The sequence below is a fragment of the Aquarana catesbeiana genome, linkage group LG01 (genome assembly GCF_042186555.1).
Source record: "Aquarana catesbeiana isolate 2022-GZ linkage group LG01, ASM4218655v1, whole genome shotgun sequence".
Classification (NCBI taxonomy): Eukaryota; Metazoa; Chordata; class Amphibia; order Anura; family Ranidae; genus Aquarana; species Aquarana catesbeiana.
The window spans coordinates 443635229-443659402 of NC_133324.1; the positions used below are offsets into that span (position 1 = coordinate 443635229).

Genomic DNA, 24174 nt, shown 5'->3' on the forward strand with positions numbered 1-24174 from the left:
ATATGAAGTTGAATAGCAGGAATATTGTTGGGCTCCTGGGTTCCGCACCCTCCAAATATCCATCAGCCCCACTTCATCCAAAAATTGACTCAATCGGCCCCTCCCCGTGGGCTCCGTGTTTATCCGTATGGGGAATCTATCCAACTTTTTATCTAGGATCTCATTGAAATCCCCTACTACTATAACTTTAAGTTAATTTTTTTCCTCATTAATGTACACACAGCACCCCATATTGACAGAAAAACACAGAATTGTTGACATTTTTGCAGATTTATTAAAAAAGAAAAACTGAAATATCACATGGTCCTAAGTATTCAGACCCTTTGCTCAGTATTTAGTAGAAGCACCCTTTTGTTCTAATACAGCCATGAGTCTTTTTGAGAAAGATGCAACAAGTTTTTCACACCTGGATTTGGGGATCCTCTGCCATTCCTCCTTGCAGATCCTCTCCAGTTCTGTCAGGTTGGATGGTAAACGTTGGTGGACAGCCATTTTTAGGTCTCTCCAGAGATGCTCAATTGGGTTTAAGTCAGGGCTCTGGCTGGGCCATTCAAGAACAGTCATGGAGTTGTTGTGAAGCCACTCCTTCGTTATTTTAGCTGTGTGCTTAGGGTCATTGTCTTGTTGGAAGGTAAACCTTCGGCCCATTCTGAGGTCCTGAGCACTCTGGAGAAGGTTTTCATCCAGGATATCCCTGTACTTGGCCGCATTCATCTTTCCCTCGATTGCAACCAGTCGTCCTGTCCCTGCAGCTGAAAAACACCCCCACAGCATGATGTTGCCACCGCCATGCTTCACTGTTGGGACTGTATTGGACAGGTGATGAGCAGTGCCTAGATTTATCAAAACCATAAAATATGAGGTCAAACCTAAACACTTTCAACTACATAGTTGTATAATGTATGGCCAGCTAAACAGAATACATTTTGCGATGTACAGTAAAAGAGATTCTGCAGGCACAGCAGCTAAATTTCTCACCAATATCTCTTACCATCTAGGATAATATTGGGAATGAACATAAGATGTTCTCAACAGACAGAATAAAAAAAAGGAAAAAAATGACATCAAAAACGATCTGTGATTATAATTTATGATTGGAGAATTGGCCATCAAAATGATCCAGAGCCGGAATATTGTAAGTAAATTTGTACAATGCGATTTCTGGGGAATCAATATATGAAAAAATAATTTGACTACAACAGTTTACCCAGAGATTATTTATTAGAGATATTTATATAGCACCAACTATTTACACAATACTTTACATATATTTTAGATTCATATCAGTCCTCCCCTGAAGGAGCTTACAATCTAAGTCCTACTGTATGTATACATACAGTAGGGCCAACTTAGACAGAATGTCTTTGTAGTGTGGGAGGAAACTGGAGTGCCTGGAGAAAAACCATGCAAGCAAGGGGAGAACATGCACACTCTACGCAGGTAGTGTATTGGTTAGGCTTTAAACCGATGGTCTTAATGCTACATGGCAGAAGTGCTCGCCACTAAGCCACTGTGCTGCCCTGCTATTTTTTTTTTTTATATTGATTGTAACTACAAATACAGTTTCTACATATATAAAAAAAAAATTCTAATGACATAAAACATTTTATACATAAGTAATTATTCTAATTCCGAAAAAAGTGTAAAAAGTATGTGGTGTACTGATCCATGTTAAAAACAAAATACTAAATGGAAAATGTAGTATCTATAACAATCCACAAGATGGCCCCAAAACAGCACCTGGTTGTAAATTTACATAGAGTAAATAGAGTACATTGTACCTATAATAAGGCTTACCTATAGGTACTGTAAATATCTCCTAAATGTGCACCGTTTAGGAGATATTTACTGTATATGCAGCCGATGACATTATTGGCGCATGCGCTCTGAAGAAACTGTCACCCGTGCCGTTCCTACAGAGCTCTGTGTCAAGACCAGAGGCTCACGCGGCTCTGGCCACTCACACAGTCGGAGTCGGCGGACCCGGAAGGAAGACAGGTGAAGATGGATGTGGCCTCTAGCAATGACAATGCATCGGTGGAGGGCTTCATTTGAAGGTAAGCATCACATAATGTGCTAATATGCGATGCATACTAGCACATTATGCAGACATCCAAACCTGCAGAAACTCATTTCAGGGAGGTGGCAAACTCATTTCAGGAAGGTGGCGCTTTGCGCACGCAAACACCCACACCCCCCATGGCAAAATATTTTTTAAAACACTTTTTCAATATTTTTTTCACAGTGCTTCTGGGGAAGGGGGTGGGTGGTATGTGGACGGTGTCGGTAGTTTTTTTTATTTTTAATAATTGATTTTTTTACAATTTAATTTGTTTTTAATTTTTTTTTCACAATGCTTTTTGGGGGGAGGGGGTTGGGGCAGTGGACAGTGTTGGTAGGGCAGGGGAGAGTGGTGTCAGCAGCTTTTTATTTATTTTTTCACACTTTTTCATAGAATTTTTTTACACCCCCTCTCCCGCCGCCATCCGGTGCTTCTGCGGGCTCTCCCGTGCCATCGGGGACCCGGAGAAAGAATCACCTGCCGCCGAATGACAAGCATAGAGATTTCCGTCAGAGGCCCGGATGTAAACAAAGCCGCGATCGCGGCTGATAAGCGTGAGATTTTTTTTTTCCTGATCTCATGCTTTCCAGCCTGGAGGAGAGATGTGGTATGGTCTTACTGACTCCGCATCTCTCCATAAAGAGGACCTGACACGAATTATTCCTATTAGAAGGGATGTTTACATTCCTTGTAATAGGAGTAAAAGTGATACAAAAAAAAAATGTTGTAAAAGAAAGTAAAAATAAAAAAATAAAGTAAAATATTAATAAAAAAATAATAATAATTTAAAACGCCCCTGTCCCCGGTAGCTCGCATACACGTTAGTCCTGCCCACATATGTAAACGCCGTTCAAACCACACATGTGAGGTATCGCCGCCTGCATTAGAGCGCGAGCAACAATTCTAGCACTAGACCTCCTCTGTAACTCTAAACACGTAACCTGTAAAAAAATTTAAAGCGTTGCCTTTGGAGATTTTTAAGTACTGAAATTTGACATCATTCCATGAGTGAGCGCAATTTTAAAGCGTGACATGTTGGGTATCTATTTACTCGGCGTAACATCATCTTTCACATTAAATACAAAAATTGGGCTAACTTTACTGTTTTGTTATTTTTTAAATCATGAGATAGTTTGTAAAATTGTTGCGCAAATACAGTGCGAGATAAAAAGCTGCAATGACTGCCAATTTGTTCCCTATAGTTTCTGCTAACAAAAAAATATATCATGTTTGGGGGTTGAGAGAAATTTTCTAGCAAGTTCCAGTGTCATTAATACCGTGACAGTACATGTTTTTTTAGCACTGATCACTGTATTAATGTCACGGGTCCCCAAAAAAGTGTCACTTAGTGTCTGATTTGTCCGCCGCAATGTGGCAGTCCCACTATAAGTCACTGATAGCCACCTTTACTGGTAAAAGTAAATAAATAAAAATTCCATAAAAATATCCTATAGTTTGTAGACGTTATAACTTTTGCGCAAACCAATCAATATACACTTATTGGGATTTTTTTTTTTTACCAAAAACATGTAGTAGAATACATATTGGCCTAAATTGATGAAGAAATTCGATTTTTTACATTTTGTATTGGATATATTTTATAGCAGAAAGTAAAAAATATTGTTGTTTTTTTTTTTTAAATTGACGGTCTTCTTTTGTTTATAGCGCAAAAAAAAACAAAAAAAAAAAAAAAAACAAGGAAGTGATCAAATACTACCAACAGAAAGCTCTATTTGTGGGGAAAAAATGACATTAATTTTATTTGGGTACAGCGTCGCACAACCACGCAATAGTCAGTTAAAGTAATGCAGTGGTCATGAATGGCCTGGTCATGAAGGGGGGTAAACCTTCCGGAGCTGAAGCGGTTAAAAGTGACAAACACAATGAAAAAGGGTTAACTGCACACAGTACAGTCACTATAAAATAAATTACATTCTTGGTTCTTTAATGAATACTATAAGGTTCCATGTAAACCTTGCTCTTTTGAGACCTTTGGGTGTTAGGTTATCCAGAATAAAAAAGATTTCCCTTCTACAGAACTTTATACATTTCTCACTATGAAGGAAATGGGATTCAGGCTTCAAAGTGGGATTAAACCCTTTTATTGCTGACTTTGGCACGGCTGGAGGGATTCCCCTTTTCTGTGTGTCCTGGTGGCCATTATAAACCAGAACTGAGACTGGGAAAGTCCAAAATATAACATTTTCACCAGAGCAGGTAGAAAGAGAAAAATTTCCCGTGGAGATACCTGTTCTGATGACAACTAGCTGGCTATTTCCTTTACCTTGGAGAGATTTCCTTTGGCGGTCTGTTGTGACTATAGGACAGGAAGTGAAGGGGGATGATGGGATACATAAAAAAAACAACAACCTTAAAGCGGTAATAAACTCAAAACCAGAAATGTTATATATTGCAGCTTACCAATCATTCAATGTGGTGGCTGCATTAGTTCTCTTTTTTAGACTTTTTCCCATCAGTTTTCACCTGGTGATCTGGCCAATAAAACCTTCTGTAATAGAGGGCCTCCACTCTGGGTGAAACAGCACAGGGGGTACCTTTGGACAGCAGAACTGTCACTTTTGGGGGACGGAAGTGTTAGATACATGAGCAGATTTTAATGCACTAAAAAAATTAAAGGTGAACTCCAGCTAACACTTTATAAGTAGTTACAGCAAACATTTTTTTTCCTTTGAGGATAAAGGTTTTACATAAATAAATAAAAGCTGACAATTGTAAGCACCCCTGACTGTTAAATGGTTTGCTTCAACCCTATAACTGCTACATCTGCAGGACAGCTTGTTGAGTGAGCCTACATGTGTGCCTCCATAGAAAGCAGCTTGCTATGGTGGCACACGCAGAAGGAGGAGGAGGCAGGGGAAGAGGTTCGGGGCTATTGCACTGAGCAGGTAAGTATAACGTGCTTGCTATATAGGGGAACAAAAGTAAGCCTTTACAAGTTCAGCTGCTTTAAAAAGTGGAACTCCACCCTCCTATCTACTGAGGCTGATGACATTTTAGCCTCTATTAAAATCTGCAGTTCACACGCTGCTGCAAAGTCGACTGGCTTTGACAACTTGAAAGTTTAAAAAAGCCGACATAAGCACTCTGGCAACTGTGACCATTTTTATCAGAGACTTGCCTTGAACACAGTAAATATTGGACATGCGATGTAGGCTGAAAGCAGCATGTATATGAAAAATCTGTAGAAAGCAAAATTGATATGTTTGATGAAGGATTTAATACCATTTATCTAACATTTCTAAATTGAGCTTGCGTTTTTTATTTCTGTTTTGTTAAAGCTTTATTCATAGTTACAAACCACATTAGTTGTAGGTTACAGATAGATAGGACTTCCTTTCATTTTGGAGGGATTTCCACTCAATTTCTTTTGCATTTTGAGAACAGGAAAAGAAGCAATGTCTCCCCAGCAGGCTGCAGGTAGCAAAAAATAATCTGTTTTACCTTTTTTTTTACTTGTTCCAAAACTGGAAAAAACAATATGTTCTTGCTTTATATACACTTTAAGAAAATTACAGATTGCAAGTCCTGGCCCCTTTATGACTATACTGTTTTATTAGAGCCCCTGTCCATCAGCTTTGGGCTTGTGTCAAAGGCACCAATTTGAAGTGATTGTAAAGTTTGTTTTATAAAAAAAAACAAAATCAAACATGTTATACTTACCTGCTCTGTGCAGTTGGTTTTGCACAGAGTGGCCTGGATCCTCCTCTTCTCGGGTCCCTCTTCAGTGCTCCTGGCTCCTCCCTCCTGTTGAGTGCCTCCACAGCAAGCAGCCTGCTAAGGGGGCACCCGTGCCGAGTCACAGCTCCGTGTGTCCATTCAGACATGGAGCTGCGACCCAGCCCCGCCCTGCCCCCTCTCTCTGATTGGCTGACTGATTTTGATTGACAGCAGCGGGAACCAATCGCGCCGTGCTGCTGTCTCAGCCAATGAGAAGGGGAGTCCTGGGCAGCTGAGGAATTCCTGCAACATCGCTGGATAAAGATGGGCTCAGGTAAGAGTTAGGGGGGCTGCTGCACACAGAAGGCTTTTTTTATAGAATGCATTAAGAAAAAAAACCTTCTGCCTTTACAATCCCTTTAATATGTTTAAAAGATCATTCAGATTTCACTGACTGGTGCATTTGACTTGCAGTTGTCCCTCTTCTGACCTACTTCTTGTGGGCTTCACATCTCCATAGACATGTATTGGAAAACCCACATGAAGCAGACAAAAGCCCATAGACATAGACTCTTATGCCGCGTACACACTAGCGGAATGTCCGACAGAAAAAGTCAGACGAAAGCTTTTCATCATATATTCCGATCGTGTGTATGCCTCATCTGACTTTTTTTTTAGAAAATTCTGACGGACCTAGAAATAGAACATGTTCTAAATATTTCCGAGGGAACCAATTCCTATCGGGAAAACTGCTCGTCTGTATGCTGTTCCGACAGACCAAAAACGACGCATGCTCTGAAGCAAGTATGAGACTAAAGCTATTGGCTACTGGCTATTGAACTTCCTTTTTTTCTAGTCCTGTTGTACGTGTTGTATGTCACCGTGTTCTTGACGGTCGGACTTTGGTCAGACTTTGGTTTGACCGTGTGTAGGCAAGACTGCTTGAATGGAATTCCGTCAGATGTTCCGTCGGAGAAACCTTCAGAGTTTATTCCGATGGCAAAACCGGTCGTGTGTACAGGGCATTAGGAATCTCAGGGTATGAAATGGCCAGCCTCATAGATCATGCTATATAGCACAGCCTCACAGATCGGCACAAACCAACTGAAAAATTACACTGTTAGTAATGAAGGACGGCGCTCTTTATATGTCAATAAGGGATGACCAAATCTGCCCACGTTCAGTTCAACGCGGGTTTGGTGACCCCGACAAGAAGTCTGTGAACCTCCAACTTACGCCAAAAATCACTGAAGTCTATGGGAAACCAGTTTTATTTTTTCTGTCTATTGTCATCTAATACAGATGCACATACAAGTGCCATGATAGGACCCAATACATGAAATGCATTTTTGTACTTGGACCCATTTTATTTAAACCTGATAGGATGCTCACAATAGTCAGCTTTTATTTAAACTATATATAATGTTAGGTTGCTGCATGATTGGAGACAATATTTCAACTGATCCAGCGAGGACAGTCAGGACCCAGACAACTGCTAGTAAAAGCCACATGTGATGTCTATACTCAGTCTCTAACCATACCGAATTGATAACTATAGCTCCCACAAAACCTTTAACGCACTTACATGTAGTGCACAACAAAATTTAGTGACCCAAATATCAGGACAGGGCTGCGTGGTGCTCTCTCTCTTACCTTGGCTTTCAGCTCCGCTCGGGCCATGCAAAGAACGGAGCTGCCGATGTCACTTCCGGTTTTCGTCTATTCCACGAAACCCGGAAGTAACCTCTAATTTAAACAACAATGCTCCCGCCCGTAGTGATTCTATGGGCGGAAGCCAATCGCAGCTTCGGATTGCGCCGCAAGGCGGGATAAAAGCCTGCAAATGAAGCGCCACATCTGAAATCTCGTGATTGCATTGATGTGGTGCTTCCCATAGTGCACTGTGTCCGGCGCCCGAACACAGTGCACTTAGTTAAAGGAAATTTTTTTTGGAATTTTATTTTTTCTTAAAATCAGCCATTTTAAAAACCTTTTTTTAATTTTTTTTTTTTGGTGACTACAGGAGGGGGGATGGGCCGCCACTGGTTGGCTATCTAAATGGATGAAACGTATCTTTCTTATTTTACCAAACAAAATTGATTTTTTTTGTGTTTGTCTACAATAAAACTAACTTTAATGTAATTTTTTTTACTAACATTACAGACTTTTAAAACTGCTGAGCTAATATACTAGCACATAAAAAATTGCAACTACCATCATTTTATTCTCCAGAGTGTCTTCTTTCAGAAAATATATAATTTGTTGGGAATGTAAAGTAATTGTCAGCCCAAAACTGTGCAGTTTAGCCTGTGTGCCAGAAAATGCAACAAAACGTCTCCAGCAGTAAAAGGTTGTGTCATGTGACCTGCCACCTGTGAGTGTGATGTCATCGTGTAAGGTTTGATGTGAGGTGCCTCGCACCAGGAAGTTACTCTCATTTCAGAGGCCGAGGAGGAGGGAAGCGAGAGACTTGGCGGTGAATTCTAGTAATACCCACAGCGTTTTTTTCAGAGATTTGGATCCAGAGAGGACTGGAGATGACGTCTAGATCCCCACAGAGAATTAGTATGTGTTTTTAAGTTCTAAATATCAGGACATTGGAGATTGGGATGCTGGATAGATTCTTCTATCTCACTTGGACTTTCCAAGTCCCCCAGTATGCAACTCACCCCAGGAAACTTGCATCTGCAATAATCTTAATCTAGGTGGTGGGGAAAGGGCATGACATGTTGAGAGGAACATTTTGTTTAGGATCAAAATTCATGGAATTATATACATCTGAAAGGGAAATAAGGAAAGGCAACAACAGAAGGACTGAGAAAAAGAACTAATAATATCCAAGTGAATGAATTAAAAGGTAGCAGAAGCAGGGTATAATGAGAAACATCAGCATATAAATGAAAAACCATTGACCTGATAGGGAAAGAAATAGAGGTTATACATAACCATGCCATCAGAATGTCCCCATCACCTCTGGTTGCTTCTAGTCAACAACTTCAAGCTGCAACTAGACGTGGCTATTTCGAAATCTTGAACCTGATGACAAAAGCATTACAGCAGTCAGTAACTGTGTGAAAAGAGAAGCGGAAGAGAAAAACAAGTAAAAAGGGGAATTATTTAACACCACAGTTAAAGAATATGTAAACCCAACATTTCATATTCCTGATATGTGGCTGCTGTACCATGTACTTGTATGAAAACGTATTCTGTCATCTTTGTATTGCTTCCTTTGTGTAAAATTCCTGGTGTCCCAGCCAGTCCCTCTGCTTTTCTATTAAAAACTGACCACACAAAGCAGGAGAACACATCGTGGTCAGTTCTCTGGCTATGCTGGGAGCCCAGCCTGCTCTACTCCAATGATCAGACTTGTCCTGAAACCCCCACACACAAATCTTTTGCTTTCCATTTCTATTTTAAATTAAATGGGATGTTTTACAAGGTGAGGGTTTACAATTACTTTAACCTCCCTGGCGGTATGATTATTTCAGATTTTAGGTGCTGAAAGCGGTACCATTATTTTGCATGGAAATTTGGAGTTTTATATTGTAGGCCTGTAATTCTTATGCAGCGTACACACGAGCGGACTTTTCTATCAGACTGGTCCAATGGACCGAGTACGGCGGACAATCCGATCGTGTGTGGGCTTCATCTGACCTTCAGCGGACTTTAGATTTGGAACATGCTTCAAATCTTTACGTCGTAACTCCGATGGACCCAGAAATCCGCTCATCTGTATGCTAGTCCGACAGACAAAAACTGACGCTAGGGCAGCTATTGGCTACTGGCTATCAACTTCCTTATTTTAGTCTGGTGTATGTCATCACGTACGAATCCGTCGGACTTTGGTGTGATCATGTGTAGGCAAGTCCGTTCATTCAAAAGTCCGTCGGAAAGTCCGTCGGACCAGTCCGGTCGAAAAGTCCGCCTGTGTGTATGCGGGTTTAGGAATAACTCACTTAAATCTGTCCAAACCAGAGTCTAGTAGACATCTCGGGTATGATAAAGTTTGAAACACAAAATCATAAATTATAATATAATAAATAACTATAAATAATAACAAATAATAATATAATAATAATAATACTTTTTATTCAATAAATTTTAGTAAATAATATCATCAAAAACATGGACATTTTTTTTGGCCAAACAAGGGTGCAATATTAGTAGTCATATTGCTTCAGTAAACATCCCGGGTATGGAAAATTTTAAAACATGGTACAGCACAAAGTCCAACATCACAGTCAGGACAGTAGAACCTGGTTTCTTTTCTGATTTTCCTTCCAGTGTTGTCATGCTTAGAGCAGCAAACCACACACATCCTTGTGGGTGCTGACTTCTTTTCTGTTGGTGGAATGTGGTCCATAAAGTGATGACCAGTCAGGCGTTTCAGGTTCACAATGCCAGTAGCACGACATCCAGATCTATTTACAGTCGTTGGTGTATGGTTCTTGAAAAATATAGGTTCAGCAACTTTCCAAACAAAGTCCGCATGAACCACAGGCTTGTCACTCTTTTTTTTTTAGAAGAATGAAGGCATTCCACAGGCACTGTTCAAGAAGATGCCTGAAGATTTTTTTGTAATATTTTTTTTTGTTGCTTTCTCGTGGCTGGATAAAATGTCATGGCCTGGTCAGCTCTGTCAACACCCTCCCATTGTGTTGTTGTAGTTCATCACGACTTGTGGTTTCATTATGTCTTTTCCACCTTTTGTGTGTACCATGACAGTAGAGGTGTTGTGAATAGTACTCATTAGGCACACATCTTTTTTGTTGTGCCATCTCAGTGCCATCATTTTACCTTTCTGCCAGGCAACTATTTTTCCTGCCTTGAGCTTTTTATTGCCAAAGGTTGGCAGCATGTCACGCCGATTAGCTCTAAAGGTCCCAAATGCATCCGTCTTGTGCTGTAGAAGGAACTCATAGAGTTCTGGAGAAGTGTAAAAATTATCTGTGATTATACAGTAGCCCTGATTCAGCAATGGCTCAAACAAAGTAAGAACTGAAGCGGTTGCCATTCCATAATTACTGAATTTTTAGTTGAATTTAGTTCCTTTCCCAGTGTAAAGGACCGAATTCCATATGTAACCAGTGTTGGATTCACAGAGCCTGAATGATTTTATGCCAAATCGTGCTCTCTTATGCCATGTACACACGAGCAGAATGTCAGACAGAAAAAGTCCGATGGGAGCTTTTCATCGTATATTCCGATCGTGTGTATGCCCCATTGGACTTTTTACGTCGAAAATTCTGACGGACCTAGAAAGAGAACATGTTCTAAATTTTTCCGACAGAACCAATTCCTATCGGGAAACCCGCTCATCTGTATGCTGTTCCGACGTACCAACGATGCATGCTCTGAAGCAAGTACAAGACAGAAGCTATTGGCTACTGGCTATTGAAATTCCGTTTTCTAGTGTATGCAAGACAGCTTGAGCGGAATTCCGTCGGAACTCTGTTGGAAAAATCTTCAGAGTTTATTCCGACAGGAAAAACGGTCGTGTGTACAGGGCATTAGACGCGATATACTGTATCCTGCTGAGTCTTCATTTGTAGGCCATTAGACTTTCGTCGATACTGACGTCTCTATCTGGTACATCTGGAAATTTTTCTAAATAATTTAATATACCTGCCAAATCTTTTTCAGTTTTGGTGCTGGATGAGAAGTTTCATCAAATTCTTCATTATTTTGAAAGTGCAAATACTTCATTATCACAGAAAATTTGTACTCCGACATGACCATGCCAAAAAAAGGATTGGCTAATAATTTGTTGGTTGTTCAATACCACTTCTGCAGGGGTTTCCGCACCACTCCCTGAAGAATTATTAGGCCCAGAAACTTCCACATGTCCTCTTTGGTCGCTGTTTCCCACTTTCTGCTCCTTGCAAACCTCTGATGCGTAGCAGCTTGTTGCTCCTGGTACCGATTTGTCTCCGTAACAATTTTTTCTATAACCTAATCGGTCAAAAGAGTTGGAGGTATGCCAATGGGTTGTCATCTTCCACTTTGATACCAGGTGCTCCAGTAAATGGGAATCTTGGGGGCGCTGCGTGCTCCGTACCGCAGTCAATCGAACACCAAGCCTGCACATCACTGGGCACAGTCGCAGGATCATCGTTGAAATCACTTTCCGTGCCTGATGACGAACTTCCCCACGATTGCTATCACTCAATTCTGCAATCGATTCTGTATCGCTGTCGCTGTTTTCCAGCAGGTCATATGCCACTTTTGAGGTAGAGGTGCGCTTTTTTGATGCCATGGTCGCTCTGCAGTTTCCAGACAGAAAGTACTGTAAAACTGCAGGCAAGGGCACTGGATAAAGCACTGGGGGGCAAACTAAGGTCAATTTTATTTTATTTAGTAATGTAATCCAATAGGATTACAATGTATCAGTGTGTTTGTGCTTTATACTATTTGAATTTTCCACCGGTTCCGCCCCCCTGTGTCGTGACGCTCGCAGGGAACGGAAGCCAGGGCACACAGGGCATCTGGCGGAAGATCTAGCCACCATACACAGCGGGATTACATCGCGGGATTAGGGAAACAAGGTAAGTAACCTCTTCCAGGATCCAGCGATGCGATCCCGAGTGTTACCTCTAATGGTACTGAAATCTCACCCTGAGCCACACTCGGGAAAACCGCCTGGAGGGTTAAAGGCAATAGAAGCAAAGGAACAAAAAGAGATAAGAAATTAAAGTAGTATTAAACCCTCAGCATTGTTTAGCTTAAAACCTTGAACACAGTAAAATGAGCATTACTCAGTACACTATTTGTTAAAATTCTTACTGCAGCTCTCTCAGTGCTGCTTCCCTGAACTTCTAGTTTTATCAGGAAAAGGTTAGAGTGATTTTTTAACTTTACAAAACAGGTTTATGGAATTGCACAGGACAGCCCTGAACCTCCACTTCTTGGATCCCCTGCTGGCTCTCTTGGCTCTTCTTCTTTTTGGGTGAACCATAGCAAGCAGCTCCTGAGCCGTTCTTCCTCCATCCATAGACATATACAGTGTGGCTCGCCTCGTGCCTAGCTCCCTTGTCACAAGATTTGACTGACAGCAGTGGAAGCCAATGTCATATATGTAATGGGAAATTTACATTTTTAATTATATAAAGTACATATATTCATTGCATGAAAAATTATGTTTATGTGGATGTAGCACCCTCCTAGATAGGCTGCTTATAAGGATAGACAAACTTAGTCCTGTGGCTCTCCTGTAATCAGAAGAGCAGCATTGCTTAAGCTGCTCTGGGCTCTGCAGGCTGAAAGTTTGATTGCTTCCCCCTGTCTTCTGGACATTTCCAGAATATACCAGTAGTTAGCAGGGGAGTCAAATGAGCAGCCTGAATATTTATGTAGCTCCAGCCAATCCCTGGGGAGGTGTGCCAAGATGGCGGTTGGGGGGTGCATAACTAGTTTGGAATCTCAAATGGCAGTGTCCTTCCCCAGGAGGGGGGGTTCCCAGTCAGAAGGGCTGCCAGCCTTTCCTGTCTGCCTGAGTCTGGAGGGAGACATCCAAGCCCTAAGAACACTGTCAGTACAGACCTGAGAGGGGGTTCCTTGTCACTTGTTGTAATTACCTGGTGCACTAGCATTAAGGCTTGCCTGGCCTGAAACATTGTTTATGGTGTACCAGTGCTGTCCACTTCATGTCCTACTGCTTAACCACTTCCCGACCAACCACCGCAGTTATACTGTGGCAGGTTGGCACAGCTGCATGAGCCGTCGTAGCTGTACGTCGGCTCTTTAAGACGTGCCCGCATTGTGTTCCCAGAGCTGATGCACGTTCCCGGCAGGTGCGATGACCACCCGGCACCCGCGATCGCTTGTGACAGAGCGAGAACCGGGATCTGTGTGTGTAAACACACAAATCCCGGTTCTGTCAGGGGAGAGGAGAGAGATTGTGTGTTCCTACTAAGTAGGAACAACGATCTCTCTCCTCCTCTAGTCATCCACATTCCCCCCACAGTTAGAAACACACATAGGGAACACAGTTAACCCCTTGATCACCCCCTAGTGTTAACCCCTTCCCTGCCAGTAACATTTATACAGTAATCAGTGGCTATTTTTAGCTCTGATCGCTGTATAAATGTCGCTTGTCCCAAAAAAGTGTCAAAAGTGTCCAATGTGTCTGTCGCAATGTTGCAGTCCCAATAAAAATCGCAGAACACCGCCGTTACTAGTAAAAAATAATAATAATAAAAATGCCATAAATCTATCCCCTATTTTGTAGACGCTATAACTTTTGCACAAACCAATAAATATATATATATTTTTTTTTTACCAAAAATAAAAATACATAAAAATAAGAATACATATCGGCCTAAACTGATGAAGATTTTTTTTTTTTTTTTAATTTTTATTGTGTCATCAAAGATATAACATTTACATATACATGTACAGACGCAGCCGCTTTAGCAAACTTATACATCTATATATATGCAAAGGAATGTAACTGTGCAACAAGGGTAGTATATGACAACATAATTGTGACAGAACCCACTGTCACTATGTGTTTTGGAGGGGGCTGTGGGCTTGCCTCCTTCCCACAGATTTTGGCCCAAAAGAGACTGAGAGACTTGGGGACAAAATGACATTGAGATAATGTCATGTAATGTAATGTAATGCTACATCCCTTTTCCCCCTTCCCCCCCCCCTCTTCTGGCCATGTTTGATTGTGTTGGGTCATGGCACATAGACAAAGGTCTGGAGACACCTCCCAGCAGGGCATGCGTAAGGAGGGTCTGTCTGCTTATCATAATCCCTTTATGTGTTTCAACTGTAGTTGTTTGAATATACAAGTGTTGAGTTTCCATTGGTTCTTCCTTGTCCCCTACCCCCTCTATGACAAGGCTAAGGGGAGTGTCCCTAACTGTGTTTAAAAGTGTATGTTTGGTACTTAGTAAAGAGTTTATGCTCTGCATGTTTAACCCTCAACACCTGTGTGGCTTGTCTCGCGATTGAGGGGTTAAGGGCTGGTTATGGCGAGTCTGCAGGCTGCGGGTGCGCTTGGAGGACAGGAGACACTGGTCTGGCGGAGGTTCCCATACAGGGTATCCGAGATGCTTCACAATATTAATTTTCATAGCGTGGCATTAAACCACAGGTCACTTAGGTTGTTCAGTTTGTGTTGTTTAGCTCCCCGTAATGTTAGATATAGCGTATCTTTGAATTTGTGACTCTTGGTAACTGCGGAATCTCTATTCCTTCCATTCTTTTTAGAGACTATCTGGTATTGTTCTGTGTGTTAAAGCCTATAAGTATCGAAGTATGGACTTTGGAATACGAATTTACGATTCAGGGGATTATTCACGGGAGGTAGGGGGTTTCAGGAGGTGACTAGGGGTATTTTGGAAGATTGGGGGGGATGGATAATTTCAGCATCTCTGGGTGATAGCTACTTGGAGGGGGGGTCTCAGAGTTCTGCAATCCTTCCTCACTCACCTGCCGCAACTTTGTGGTTGTTCTTGGCCTTGAATTGCTTATATTCGTCTGTTGTGACGAAATGTCGCCAACATGACCATATTTTCCAAAATTTGGAGGGGGTGTCTCTCGCTTGGTGTATAAGTTCCTCCATGTCTGCAGTTTTCTGTATCCATGCGAACCAATCGGCTACAGATGGTGGCTCCGGGGAGCGCCAGTTGGCTGGGATGCACATCTTTGCTGCATTCACCATGTAAAAAAAGAAGAACTCCGCTTTGAGTGAAATGAATATAAAGCTGCTCCCCTCAAAGTGCTTAGCAAGCAAGCTTTGAGCTTATGGAGAGTGTATAGTAATAAGGGGGCGCTAGTGAAAAATTAGGTATAACAATAAAGTGCTAGTGCTCAATAAACATGATCAATATGAACAATTAGTTAAACTGCACAAAATTCATCATTAGGAGGACAAAGAAATATATATATATATGAATGAACAATAAAGTGTAATGTGCATCAGTAAACAGCCAGTAGATATATCAAACAACTTCCAGCAGATATATCAAAACAAACATCCACAATTGGTGTAAAGTTTTTCTGATCTGTTACACCATCACATGTGTCATTGTTGTAATCATCAGTGAACAATGAAGACAAAGTGTAAATAAAGTACAATGTGTATCAGTGAACAGCCAGCAAATATAGCAAAAAAATGTTTGTAAATTATGTGAAGTTTTCTGATGTATTACACCATTACCACTGACAAAAGCGATTTTGAATACAGCAACACTAGGTGAATAAAGGTAAGTATCCTACTTACCAAACCACCATGACCTCTTTAACTTAAAAGATAGGTCAGGTGGGGCTTTGTATGATAATAATCTGTAAGCTGTACTGGTACCGGATAGATAACCCAGGGGAAGCTCTGCCACAATGATGTTTTCAGAGAAAAGATGGAAAAGGCAATACCATAGCGTAATTCTATTTATTTAAAAGATAAATATAAAAACAACAGGCCAAATGGCCGCTTACTTTAAAAGTGCCTTCCCTCGGCACTGAAGGTAACAGGCTTAGTAATGTCAGGTGTGCTGTGAAGCAGCCGCCTGATTTGCTTGCGCTTGTGGTGAATTGGCGTGCGTTCCACCGAAAAAACGGAAGTGGCCAGGAAAGATAGTGTGACCGGGATAAGCCTCGACGTACGTTTCGTCGTGATGACGTCGCCAGAAAGCGTCCTGGTCACTGAATGGATACGTTTTTATTCCCCCTGATTCAACGGGATTGGTGAAATGAGCATTAGAGGACTAGAGCCATCTAGTGGGTGAATTTTGTGATGGAATCAATCAAGTGAAAGTTAAAAGGCTGATGCCATCTAGTGGATGATAAATATATCTCTCGCCTCGAGCAAAAGTGAGCACTACTGTTCACATTTTACCTGGCTACAACGTTGATGTATACCATATACAGAATATATAAAAATATATAAATATAAAGGAATGTTATTAAAAATAATAATGGTAACAAATAGAAAATAGATGACAATAATTAAATTTAGCAGTGAACGTAAAATTTGTTTATTATTGGCGCCATCTAGTGGGTATCAAAGGAGATTTCTATTGCCTTAAATAGACACAAAGGGCATAATTATTCGCTATTAGCCTGACTTGTGTTACTAATAGACATGATGGGCAAGGGTGGGTTCCATTGTCTGAACAATGTGAAAAATTTAATTTAAAAAAAAAGGGGTAACTTTAAAGTTACGACTACCTCCGTTTAACCACTTCAATACAGGGCAATTAGACACCTTCCCGCCCAGGCCAATTTTCAGCTTTCAGCGCTGTTGCAATTTGAATGACAATTGCGCGGTTATGCTACACTGTACCCAAACAATTTTTTTATCATTTTGTTCCCACAAATAGAGCTTTCTTTTGGTGGTATTTGATCACCTCTGCAGTTTTTATTTTTTGCGCAACAAATAAAAAAAGACCAAAAATTTCGAAAAAAAAACAAGTTTTTCTTTGTTTCTGTTAAAATTTTTTGTAAATAAGCACATTTTCTCCTTCAATGACGGGCACTGATATGGCTGCACTGACGGGCACTGATACGGCGGCACTGATGGGCACCGATGAGGTGGCACCAATGAGGTGGCACTGATGAGGTGGTACTGACGGGCACTGATGATGGGCACTGATAGGCGGCATTGATGGGCACTGATAGGTGGCACTGATGGGCACTGATAGGTGGCACTGGTATGCGGCACTGATGGGCACTCATAGGTGGCACCGATGGGCACTCATAGGCGGCACCGTTGGGCACTCGTAGGTGGCATTGATTGGTACATATGGGTGGCACTGATGGGTACTTATGGGTGGCACTGATGTGTGGCACTAATGGGCACTGATAGGTGGGCACTGATGGGCACAGATGGGCACTGATGGGCACAGATGGGCAATGACAGGTGGCACCGATGGGCAATGATAGGTGGCACTCATAAAACATATTGGGGGCATTGCTGGAACATAATAGTGCCAATCAGTGCCCATTTGTGGGCACTGATTGGCACAGATTGGGCACATTGGGCACATGTGGATGGCCATGGGGTACATACCTGGCCATCCACATGTTGCCCCTTCCCTGGTGGTCCTAGTGGCGATCCCTGGTGGTCCAGTGTGGTGATCTGAGGGGGGGCTGCGCTGATAAACAATCAGCGCAGACCCCCCTGTCAGGAGAACCGCCGATCGGCTCTCCTCTACTCGCGTCTGTCAGACGCGAGTGAGGAAAAGCCGATCAACGGCTCTTCCCATTGACAGCGTGATCAGCCGTGACTGGACACGGCTGATCACGTGGTAAAGAGCCTTCGCTGGAGGCTCTTTACCAAGAGCGGTGTGTCAGGCTGACACCGCTCCACCGATCGCCGCGATGTGCGCCCCCGGGGGCGCGCATCGGCATGTTATCCTGCTGGACGTCATATGACGCCCAGTCAGGATAACGGAACCACTTCCCAGACGTCAATCCACTATAGGGCGGGCGGGAAGTGGTTAAACATCTACTACCTAATATATCCAAAACCTTAGTTGGGCATGAAGTATGTTAATTAAGTAAACCCTATATAATAACCAGATCCAAACAATACTTTTTTTTTTATAAACTCTTTATTACAAAATTTTACTTACAAATTATTTAACATAACTTACATTATCATTTCTATATCTTTTCTTCCACCAATTTTTACATATACATCTATTATCATACCCATTCACTCTTACAACTCATTTTTCCCTCTCGTCCATCTTATGGTCACTAGTTCTTTCCCCTTTTACTCATTTTATACTGTATTTTCTGGTCTTCCTGTATCTGTCGTCAAGTGTGATTTATTCCACTTTGCCCAAATCATCTCATCTCATCATTATCATATTTCTGCATATTTCCTCTTTGTTCGTACATTATTTTCTCATGTGGTACAATTGAGTTTACTGCTCTCACCCATTGATTTATTGTAGGTGGCTTTGGCTGGATCCATTTTTCCACTATTTGTTTTCGAGCCAGGAATAATACTTCTTGCAAAAATATCCTGGTGTATCTACACACCCTTTCTTTTACCGCCCCCAGCACACATAGTTCCACAGTGGCCATAATGGGTTTATTTATGACTTTTCCTAATTTCTTGACCACCTGTTGCCAATACCTTACTATACATCTACACTGCCACATCACATGGATGAAATCCGCTCCTCCTTCCCTACATCTTGTACAGTCAGGCGCCTGCATCCTCCCCATCCTATACAGTCTATTTGGTGCCAAGTACGTCTGATGTATTATATTTAGTTGAATTATCCTGTTGTTCATTGCCGGCGATACTTTGAAATGCGAGGAGCAGATTTCATCCCAATCCTGATCACTCATTCCCGGGATTACCCCCTGCCATTTATCCCTCACACCCACCGGGTCCCCACTTATTTTACTCTGTAATAGGTGTGAATACAACTTAGATAGCAATCCCTTTGGTCCTTGAGATTTTAATATGCCTATAAGGGGGTATCTAGAAATTTTTTGGTTCTTTTCTTTCAAACTGTTCCTGTGGTAAGTGTCTCAACTGTAGGTACTTATAAAATTGTTTACTCTGGATGTTATATTTTTTACACAGGTTCTCATATGTCAATATTACATTATTATTATACATCTGGCCAATAGTTTTTACTTTTTTCTGTTTCCAGTAATTACTATCTTCAAATATCTCTAATTTTTCAAACCTTGGGTTATTCCATAATGCCGTTTCTGGTGGAATGTCCTTAAATCCCGTTAATTTTTTTACCTCCTTACAAACTGACCTAGCCAGCTTTAGAAGGGGAATTTTTACTCCGATCTTCCTTAATTCTGCTGTTTCTAATCCTACCAGGAGGTCTCCTACCTGCATTTTATTTAGCAAATATTTCTCCACCCTCGTTTCTTGTTCCTGAACTACCCAGGTTCTTAAATGGTTTAATTGCCCCGCCAAATAATATAAATATAGATCTGGTATTGCCAACCCTGCTGCGGTGTTGGGTCTTTGTAACGTGGAAAGCTTTAATTTACATCGCCCATTTGCCTAGATGAACCTGGTTAGCTGGGAGTTTAATTTTTTAAATATATATTTTGGTATCTTTATCTCCGAATGCGCCATCACATAGAGACACTTCGGTAGTATAATGGATTTGATCAACTGCATTGATAACGGTAGTTTTTTCCATACTCCCACTTTATTCTTTACATATATCTACCAAGGGGTCTATATTTGCTTTAAGAGCTTCTTCTGGTTCCAATGTGATATTTATTCCTAAATATTTAAAAGTTTCCACTATTCTTAATGGGGTCTGAGGATTCCTCTCCTTTCCTGGCCTTAATAACATCAATGCGGATTTCTGCCAGTTTATTTTAAGTCCTGATAGTAACTCATATGTTTCTATTATTTTCATTGCCTCCCCTAATGAAATATGTACATTCTCCATGTATAATATGATGTCGTCTGCATATAGTCATATGTGTTCAATCCTATCCCCCACCCTAATCCCTTTATATATTTTGGATTGTCTAAATCTATTAGCTAATGCTTCTATAGCAAGTGAGAATAATTGGGGGGACAGCGGGCACCCCTGTCTTGTTCCCCCTTGCAGTTTCACTGTGGGAGACAAAATTCCATTTATCAAAAGGTTAGAGCATGGTTGTTTATACAGTATTCTCACCCATTTTCTAAATCCTTTCCCAAATCCACTTTTTTTCAACACTGCCTGCAGGAATTCCCATTCTGTGGAGTCGAATGCCTTGGCTGTATCCAACGATGCCAAGGCACTCGACTCTGGGAAGTACTCCTTCAGCTGGACCATCAGCTGAGTTCTTCTAATATTATTTGTAGTGGACTTCCCTGGCATAAATCCTGTTTGATCTTCTGATACTATGGATAAAATTACCCCATTAAGCCTCTTAGCCAATATCTTTGCCAGTACCTTATAATCAAAATTTAACAAAGATATTGGTCTATAGGACGCACAGTCTTTTCTATCTTTTTCTGGTTTTGGTATCAATATTACTGTTGCCTCATACATAGATGAAGGCATCTCCCCCCCCGATCAAATGCCCCTTATACATCTTAATCAGTGTCAGAGCAATAATCTCCACATACCTCTGGTATATTTCCAATGGGATACCATCAGGTCCCGGTGATTTGCCCTTTCCCATAGACTCAATAGCTTCTGTTACCTCTTCTACTTCAATATCTTTCTCCAATTCCCCTTTTTGCTCTTCTGATAATTTCAGGAACTCCAAATCCTCTAGGTATTTCTCTATCTCCTCTCCTGTGCATGTCAGTGTTGATGTGTACATTTTCTTGTAATATCTATAGAAGGTACTCCCAATGTCCTCCACTGTACTAACCAGCTCCCCCTTCTCATCCCTCACCTCTGTTATAGCTAGTGTAGATACTTGTTGTTTTATCAGATCGTTTACTATTTTATTGGCGTAGTATCCTTGGTCAAAGTTTTTTGTTTTGACTGGAGCCTCTTGCGTTTATTTTTGACTATTTATTGCTTCTTATATTGACGCACCGCTCCTACCCATTTTATCTGGTTCATAATTGAGGGTAGGGATGAGCTTCGAGTTCGAGTCAAACTCATGTTCGACTCGAACATTGGCTGTTCGCAAGTTCGCCGAACAGCGAACAATTTGGGGTGTTCGCGGCAAATTCGAATGCCGCAGAACACCCTTTAAAAGTCTATGGGAGAAATCAAAAGTGCTAATTTTAAAGGCTTATATGCAAGTTATTGTCATAAAAAGTGTTTGGGGACCCGGGTCCTGCCCCAGGGGACATGGATCAATGCAAAAAAAAGTTTTAAAAACGGCCGTTTTTTCAGGAGCAGTGATTTTAATAATGCTTAAAGTCAAACAATAAAAGTGTAATATCCCTTTAAATTTCGTACCTGGCGGGTGTCTATAGTATGCCTGTAAAGGGGCGCATGTTTCCCGTGTTTAGAACAGTCTGACAGCAAAATGACATTTCGAAGGAAAAAACCCATTTAAAACTACCCGCGGCTTTTGCATTGCCGACAATACACATAGAAGTTCATTGATAAAAACGGCATGGGAATTCCCCACAGGGAAACCCCGAACCAAAATTAAAAAAAAAAAATTACGTGGGAGTCCCCCTAAATTCAATACCAGGCCCTTCAGGTCTGGTATGGATATTAAGGGGAACCCCGGCTAAAATTTAAAAAAAAATGACGTGGGGTTCCCCCTAAATTCCATACCAGACCCTTCAGGTCTGGTATGGATTTTAAGGGGAACCCCGCGCCAAAAAAAAAAAAAGCCGTGGGGTCCCCCCAAAAATCCATACCGAGTACGCAACCTGGCAGGCCGCAGGAAAAGAGGGCGGTCGAGAGTGCGGCCCCCCCCTCCTGAACCGTACCAGGCCACATGCCCTCAACATTGGGAGGGTGCTTTGGGGTAGCCCCCCAAAACACCTTGTCCCCATGTTGATGAGGACAAAGGCCTCATCCCCACAACCCTGGCCGGTGGTTGTGGGGGTCTGCGGGCGGGGGGCTTATCGGAATCTGGAAGCCCCCTTTAACAAGGGGACCCCCAGATCCCGGCCCCCCCTGTGTGAAATGGTAAGGGGGTACTTACCCCTACCATTTCACTAAAAAACTGTCAAAAATGTTAAAAATTACAAGAGACAGTTTTTGACAGTTCCTTTATTTAAATGCTTCTTCTTTCTTCTATCTTCCTTCATCTTCTTCTGGTTCTTCTGGCTCTTCTGGTTCTTCCTCCGGTGTTCTCGTCCAGCATCTCCTCCGCGGCATCTTCTATCTTCTTCTCCTCGGGCTGCTCCGCACCCATAGCCTGGGGGGAGGCTCCCGCTGTTCTCTTCATCTTCTTCTTCATCCTCTTCTTCATCCTCTTCTCTTCTTCCTTCTTCTCTTCTTCTCTTCTTCATTTTCTTCTCCCGGCTGCTCCGCATCCATGCTGGCATGGAGGAAGGCTCCCGCTGTGTGACGGCGTCTCCTCGTCTGACGGTTCTTAAATAACGGGGGGCGGGACCACCCGGTGACCCCGCCCCCTCTGACGCACGGGACATGATGGGACTTCCCTGTGGCATTCCCCGTGATGTCACAGGGAAGTCCCGTCAAGTCAACGTGCGTCAGAGGGGGGCGGGGTCACCGGGTGGCCCCGCCCCCCGTTATTTAAGAACCGTCAGACGAGGAGACGCCGTCACACAGACGAGGAGACGCCGTCCGCCAGCATGGGTGCGGAGCGGCCCGGAGAAGAAAATGAAGAAAGGAAGAAGAGAAGAGGATGAAGAAGAAGATGAAGAGAAGAGCGGGAGCCTCCCCCCATGCCATGGGTGCGGAGCGGCCCGAGGAGAAGAAGATAGAAGACACCGCAGAGGAGATGCTGGACGAGAACGCCGGAGGAAGAACCAGAAGAGCCAGAAGAACCAGAAGAAGAAGAAGATGAAGGAAGACAGAAGAAAGAAGAAGCATTTAAATAAAGGTATTGTCAAAAACTGTCTCTTGTCATTTTTAACATTTTTGACAGTTTTTTAGTGAAATGGTAGGGGTAAGTACCCCCTTACCATTTCACACAGGGGGGGGCGGGATCTGGGGGTCCCCTTGTTAAAGGGGGCTTCCAGATTCTGATAAGCCCCCGCCCGCAGACCCCCACAACCACCGGCCAGGGTTGTGGGGATGAGGCCCTTGTCCTCATCAACATGGGGACAAGGTGTTTTGGGGGCTACCCCAAAGCACCCTCCCAATGTTGAGGGCATGTGGCCTGGTACGGTTCAGGAGGGGGGGGCCGCACTCTCATCCCCCCCTCTTTTCCTGCAGCCTGCCAGGTTGCGTGCTTGGATAAGGGTCTGGTATGGATTTTTGGGGGGACCCTACGCTGTTTTTTTTTTTTTTTTTGGCGCGGGGTTCAGGTCTGGTATGGAATTTAGGGGGAACCCCACATCATTTTTTTTTTACATTTTGGCTGGGGTTCCCCTTAATATCCATACCAGACCTGAAGGGCCTGGTATGGAATTTAGGGGGACTCCCACGTCATTTTTTTTTTTAAATTTTGGTTCGGGGTTTCCCTGTGGGGAATTCCCATGCCGTTTTTATCAATGAACTTTTATGTGTATTGTCGGCAATGCAATAGCCGCGGGTAGTTTTAAATGGGTTTTTTCCTTCAAAATGTCATTTTGCTGTCAGACTGTTCTAAACACGGGAAACATGCGCCCCTTTACAGGCATACTATAGACACCCCCCAGGTACGAAATTTAAAGGGATATTACACTTTTATTGTTTGACTTAAAGCATTATTAAAATCACTGCTCCTGAAAAAACGGAAGTTTTTAAAACTTTTTTTTGCATTGATCCATGTCCCCTGGGGCAGGACCCGGGTCCCCAAACACTTTTTATGACAATAACTTGCATCTAAGCCTTTAAAATTAGCACTTTTGATTATTCATGTTCGTGTCCCATAGACTTTAATGGTGTTCGCGTGTTCGAGCGAAC

The 24174-nt window shown here is 42.3% G+C and overlaps 1 long non-coding RNA gene across 1 annotated transcript in view; it reads right to left on the minus strand.

The window, feature by feature from the left end:
• Nucleotides 1-308: 308 nt before the first annotated feature.
• LOC141146664 (uncharacterized) overlaps nucleotides 309-24174 on the minus strand; it is a 117516-nt gene continuing 93650 nt past the window's right edge. Inside the window, exons 3-4 of the long non-coding RNA XR_012244975.1 lie at nucleotides 8654-8776; nucleotides 309-833 (exon numbers count right to left, since the gene is read on the minus strand). This is a non-coding gene — a long non-coding RNA (uncharacterized lncRNA). The remainder of the gene's footprint in view (nucleotides 834-8653; nucleotides 8777-24174) is intronic.